The sequence below is a fragment of the Lissotriton vulgaris genome, chromosome 1_1 (genome assembly GCF_964263255.1).
Source record: "Lissotriton vulgaris chromosome 1_1, aLisVul1.2, whole genome shotgun sequence".
Classification (NCBI taxonomy): domain Eukaryota; kingdom Metazoa; phylum Chordata; class Amphibia; order Caudata; family Salamandridae; genus Lissotriton; species Lissotriton vulgaris.
The window spans coordinates 1,368,020,105-1,368,026,104 of record NC_141685.1 but is presented as its reverse complement, the minus strand read 5'-3'; the positions used below and the strand labels follow the sequence as shown (position 1 = coordinate 1,368,026,104).

At 41.3% G+C, this 6,000-nt stretch overlaps 3 non-coding genes across 3 annotated transcripts; all 3 read left to right on the top strand.

The window, feature by feature from the left end:
• The first annotated feature begins 2,724 nt into the window (after positions 1–2,724).
• On the top strand, positions 2,725–2,806 carry TRNAS-AGA (transfer RNA serine (anticodon AGA)). Its single transcript has one exon. It is a non-coding gene; the product is annotated as a tRNA-Ser (tRNA).
• A 1,288-nt stretch (positions 2,807–4,094) lies between these two features.
• Positions 4,095–4,166, top strand: TRNAH-GUG (transfer RNA histidin (anticodon GUG)). Its single transcript has one exon. It is a non-coding gene; the product is annotated as a tRNA-His (tRNA).
• Positions 4,167–5,665: 1,499 nt separating this feature from the next.
• Positions 5,666–5,747, top strand: TRNAS-AGA (transfer RNA serine (anticodon AGA)). The gene has a single exon. It is a non-coding gene; the product is annotated as a tRNA-Ser (tRNA).
• The last annotated feature ends 253 nt before the right edge of the window (positions 5,748–6,000 follow it).

The following is a 6,000-nucleotide window of genomic DNA, read 5'->3' as shown; positions in this document are numbered from 1 at the left end:
CATATCTTTGCTATAACTCTCGTCCTTCATTAGCGCTGGTGCAAACGCTTCAAATTATTATACCCTGGCTCTCTCGGTCATACCTGTGCATGCACTTGAAACTTACTTTACCAATAAAAGAAGCAAATAGAGAAATAAAATAAAAGTGCTAGCTGGATTAGGCAAACACACTTCATAAAACTGCATTTTCTTTTCTATTCTCCCCCGTGTTACAAGCTTAACTGCTCCCTGTGTAATTTCTCTTAACCTGCTGTCCCTGGAAGAGAATTTCATCTACAAGCTCTTTCTGTGTTTTTTCCTAGTCTTTTCTTTCCCTTTTCTTAGATTTGTAACTGTTCCTTTACGTGCTCTATTTAGGCGCCATTAATCTCATTTGCGCTCCTTGTACCTGCTGCTGTTTTCTCCACACCTCATACTGTCTTTTCCCTCTTTCTCTCTTTCTCTGCGGTTGGTGGCTACTTTCCAAAGCGTCTGATGCCCCAATGTTCCTTCGTCTTTTTGTCAGACGTGAATTTGAAAAGCAACAAAATTAACAAGCCTTTACAACTCACACATGGCCGGAGTTTATACTTTAATTCAATGAGCTAAGAAAAGTGTGTTGCGGGGCCCCTACGAGCCATGGTGCTTGCTTCATCATAATTAGGCATGCAGTCATTAGCCACAGCTCTGATTATGGGTCACTGAGGTCAGTTTCAATAATTCCTCAAAAACCTAACCATGCAGTCCCCCCTAACTGTGTAGTTATCTTGCTTTACTGCTGTTTGTGTGATTAGCTGGGAGGAGCTCACGGCAGCATCCTCCCAATAAAATTGTAGATGGACCGTTCCTTAACTCTTTCTTGCTTCACATACAGATGGCTTGAGGAGGTACAGGGGAGATGCAGGTCTAATAAACAGAATAGGATATCTGCGCCAGGTGTGTTTCTCTGCATTGGTGTCCCATCACAGGCCCACCAGTGTATGTGTGATCTTTGACTCCTGCCAGTTCACAAGCAGGCGGCCAGGAAACGGTTTCAGCCTATCAACCACTGAGGAGATAAAGCCTTTGTATAAGGAATGAGGAAGCAATGAACACATTCAGCCTATCACAGGAGTAGCCCTGAGTGTTCCGAATTATAATTTCTTCATGTCACTGTACATTATTGAGCCCAAGTAGCTCCCCGTGATCGTATAGTGGTTAGTACTCTGCGTTGTGGCGCAGCAACCTCGGTTCGAATCCGAGTCACGGCATTGTGGTTGGCAATGTCACGGCAGTTGGATTTTTCCTTTACAGAATTCCCAAATGTACCAGTTGTTTTTGTAAAATGTCTATTAAAAACAGATCCTTTTCAATATTTAAACGATCTAACGACAAATTATTTAAACACACATGATTATAAGATGTAGGTATACTGTACTTACTGACATAAATTATCGTTCTTGAACATATTTGCGGTAAGGGGAGCGGAGCTCTCCCCCAGGCCAATCAGAATGCAGATGAATGCAGTTGCAGTTGAGTGACCTGTGTTGTGGCTGTCTACAGGGAATGCACATATGTAGCTGTCTCGCAGCCCAATCCAGACGTCAATTGAAGACAGGTTTTCATGCAAATAGAGCAGTAAGTGCAGAGAAATGCTCACTCTCTAAAAATGGCATTTATACAATAGTAAGATTAAATCCAACCTCACCAGTAGATAGGATTTATCAATGAATAAATAAAGCTTCTCTCTGATATGGAATTACCCCCCAAAAAGTATAAGGGAATACCGAATGTAACCAATGAGAGGGGCAGACCTCACAGTAGTGAAAAATGTAATAGACTGTTTGATACTACTAGGACATACAAACTACCACAGTACATGTCTTACCTTTTACTTACATAGCATGATGCCCCTAGGACTACTTAGGGCCTACCTTAGGGGTTACTGATATGTAATAAAATTGGAGTTTAAGGCTTGGCAAGTAGTTTTAAATGCCAAGTCGAAGTGGCAGTACACTGCAGCACAGGCACTGCAGTAGCAGGCTTGAGACAGGTTTGAAATGCTATTTCTTTGGGCGGCACAATCAGTCCCTGGGTATATGGTATACCACTTTACAAGGGGCTTTCAAGTAAATTAAATCTGTCAGTCAGGTATACTCCAATTATACACATGATTAAGGAAGAAGCACGTGCACTTCAGCACTGATTAGTAGCGATAAAGTGATCAGAGTCCTAAGGCCAACAAAAAGATACAGCAAAATGCGGATGTGAAAAGCAATAAGGTGGGGTTGGGACCACCTTAAGAATGCAAGGTCTAACAAAAACGAACTAAGGATAACATGAGTAAAACATCAGGTTTCTCTACAGCATTTGGTGAGACAAGTGGGCCTTCTTTTATCTTCCATAAATGCAATCTTTCCCGGACCCCTTTATTATATAGCTCTTCAAGGAAAAAATATAAAGCACTTACAAAGAAGCCTCAAATACTCAAAGATGGTAGACTTCTGTAATATGGGCCATATACTAAAAGCAGCACGAAAACAGAGTGCAATAGGGTCCAAAAAACTTAAGTGACCCATGAGAGTATGCATGCAAGCCTATGGTAGTCCAAACTAGAGATATACGCATGCAATTTTTGTTTTTAGGAGAGAATGTGCCTGCTGAAAAAAACATTATGTTTAAAAAGTGCATTGCAGAATATCAGGAATTTGCTGTGGGACACCTTGAAAACTTGCATACAGATTATGTGCACACACCTTATAGTCAGTTGTTGTGGCCGAGTGGTTAAGGCGATGGACTAGAAATCCATTGGGGTCTCCCCGCGCAAGTTCGAATCCTGCCGACAACGAGAATCTTTTTAACATCGGCTATAATTTCAGAAGTTAACCTTTAGTATTTCTTCCATGTCAGTTTTATAAATAGGTGGCTTATTTTGGTGTCACTATTGCCATATCACATATTTATTATCGCTCCCCCTTTCATATCTTTGCTATACCTCTCGTCCTTCATTAGCGCTGGCGCAAACGCTTCAAATTATTATACCCTGGCTCTCTCGGTCATACCTGTGCATGCACTTGAAACTTACTTTACCAATAAAAGAAGCAAATAGAGAAATAAATTAAAAGTGCTAGCTGGATTAGGCAAACACACTTCGTAAAACGGCATTTTCTTTTCTATTCTCCCCCGTGTTACAAGCTTAACTGCTCCCTGTGTAATTTCTCTTAACCTGCTGTTCCTGGAAGAGAATTTCATCTACAAGCTCTTTCTGTGTTTTTCCTAGTCTTTTCTTTCCCTTTTCTTAGATTCGTAACTGTTCCTTTACGTGCTTTATTTAGGCGCCATTAATCTCATTTGAGCTCCTTGTACCTGCTGCTGTTTTCTCCACACCTCATACTGTCTTTTCCCTCTTTCTCTCTTTCTCTGCGGTTGGTGGCTACTTTCCAAAGCGTCTGATGCCCCAATGTTCCTTCGTCTTGTTGTCAGACGTGAATTTGAAAAGCAACAAAATTAACAAGCCTTTACCACTCACACATGGCAGAAGTTTATACTTTAATTCAATGAGCTAAGAAAAGTGTGTTGTGGGGCCCCTACGAGCCATGGTGCTTGCTTCATCATAATTAGGCATGCAGTCATTAGCCACAGCTCTGATTATGGGTCACTGAGGTCAGTTTCAATAATTCCTCAAAAACCTAACCATGCAGTCCCCCCTAACTGTGTAGTTATCTTGCATTACTGCTGTTTGTGTGATTAGCTGGGAGGAGCTAACGGCAGCATCCTCCCAATAAAAGTGTAGATGGACCGTTCCTTAACTCTTTCTTGCTTCACATACAGATGGCTTGAGGAGGTACAGGGGAGATGCAGGTCTAATAAACAGAATAGGATATCTGTTCCAGGTGTGTTTCTCTGCATTGGTGTCCCATCACAGGCCCACCAGTGTATGTGTGATCTTTGACTCCTGCCAGTTCACATGCAGGTGGCCAGGAAACGGTTTCAGCCTATCAACCACTGAGGAAATAAAGCCTTTGTATAAGGAATGAGGAAGCAATGAACACATTCAGCCTATCACAGGAGTAGCCCTGAGTGTTCCGAATTATAATTTCTTCATGTCACTGTACGTTATTGAGCCCAAGTAGCTCGCCGTGATCGTATAGTGGTTAGTACTCTGCGTTGTGGCCGCAGCAACCTCGGTTCGAATCCGAGTCACGGCATTGTGGTTGGCAATGTCACGGCAGTCTGGTTTTTCCTTTACAGAATTCCCAAATGTACCAGTTGTTTTTGTAAAATGTCTATTAAAAACAGATCCTTTTCAATATTTAAACGATCTAACGACAAATTATTTAAACACACATGATTATAAGATGTATGTATACTGTACTTACTGACATAAATTATCGTTCTTGAACATATTTGCGGTAAGGGGAGCGGAGCTCTCCCCCAGGCCAATCAGAATGCAGATGAATGCAGTTGCAGTTGAGTGACCTGTGTTGTGGCTGTCTACAGGGAATGCACATATGTAGCTGTCTCGCAGCCCAATCCAGACGTCAATTGAAGACAGGTTTTCATGCAAATAGAGCAGTAAGTGCAGAGAAATACTCACTCTCTAAAAATGGCATTTATACAATAGTAAGATTAAATCCAACCTCACCAGTAGATAGGATTTATCAATAAATAAATAAAGCTTCTCCTCTCTGATATGGAATTACCCCCCAAAAAGAATAAGGGAATACCCAATGCTAACCTATGAGAGGGGCAGACCTCACAGTAGTGAAAAATGTAATAGACTGTTTGATACTACTAGGACATACAAACTACCACAGTACATGTCTTACCTTTTACTTACATAGCATGATGCCCCTAGGACTACTTAGGGCCTACCTTAGGGGTTACTGATATGTAATAAAATTGGAGTTTAAGGCTTGGCAAGTAGTTTTAAATGCCAAGTCGAAGTGGCAGTACACTGCAGCACAGGCACTGCAGTAGCAGGCTTGAGACAGGTTTGAAATGCTATTTCTTTGGGCGGCACAATCAGTCCCTGGGTATAAGGTATACCACTTTACAAGGGGCTTTCAAGTAAATTAAATCTGTCAGTCAGGTATACTCCAATTATACACATGATTAGGGAAGAAGCATGTGCACTTCAGCACTGATTAGTAGCGATAAAGTGATCAGAGTCCTAAGGCCAACAAAAAGATACAGCAAAATGCGGAGGTGAAAAGCAATAGGGTGGGGTTGGGACCACCTTAAGAATGCAAGGTCTAACAAAAACGAACTAAGGATAACATGAGTAAAACATCAGGTTTCTCTACAGCATTTGGTGAGACAAGTGGGCCTTCTTTTATCTTCCATAAATGCAATCTTTCCCGGACCCCTTTATTATATAGCTCTTCAAGGAAAAAATATAAAGCACTTACAAAGGAGCCTCAAATACTCAAAGATGGTAGACTTCTGTAATATGGGCCATATACTAAAAGCAGCACGAAAACAGAGTGCAATAGGGTCCAAAAAACTTGAGTGACCCATGAGAGTATGCATGCAAGCCTATGGTATTCCAATCTAGAGATATACGCATGCAATTTTTGTTTTTAGGAGAGAATGTGCCTGCTGAAAAAAACATTATTTTTAAAAATTGCATTGCAGAATATCAGGAATTTGCTGTGGGACACCTTGAAAACTTGCATACAGATTATGTGCACATGCCTTACAGTCAGTTGTTGTGGCTGAGTGGTTAAGGCGATGGACTAGAAATCCATTGGGGTCTCCCTGCGCAGGTTCGAATCCTGCCGACAACGAGAATCTTTTTAACATCGGCTACAATTTCAGAAGTTAACCTTTAGTATTTCTTCCATGTCAGTTTTATAAATAGGTGGCTTATTTTGGTGTCACTATTGCCATATCACATATTTATTATCGCTCCCCCTTTCATATCTTTGCTATAACTCTCGTCCTCCATTAGCGCTGGTGCAAACGCTTCAAATTATTATACCCTGGCTCTCTCGGTCATACCTGTGCATGCACTTGAAACTTACTTTACCAATAAAAGAA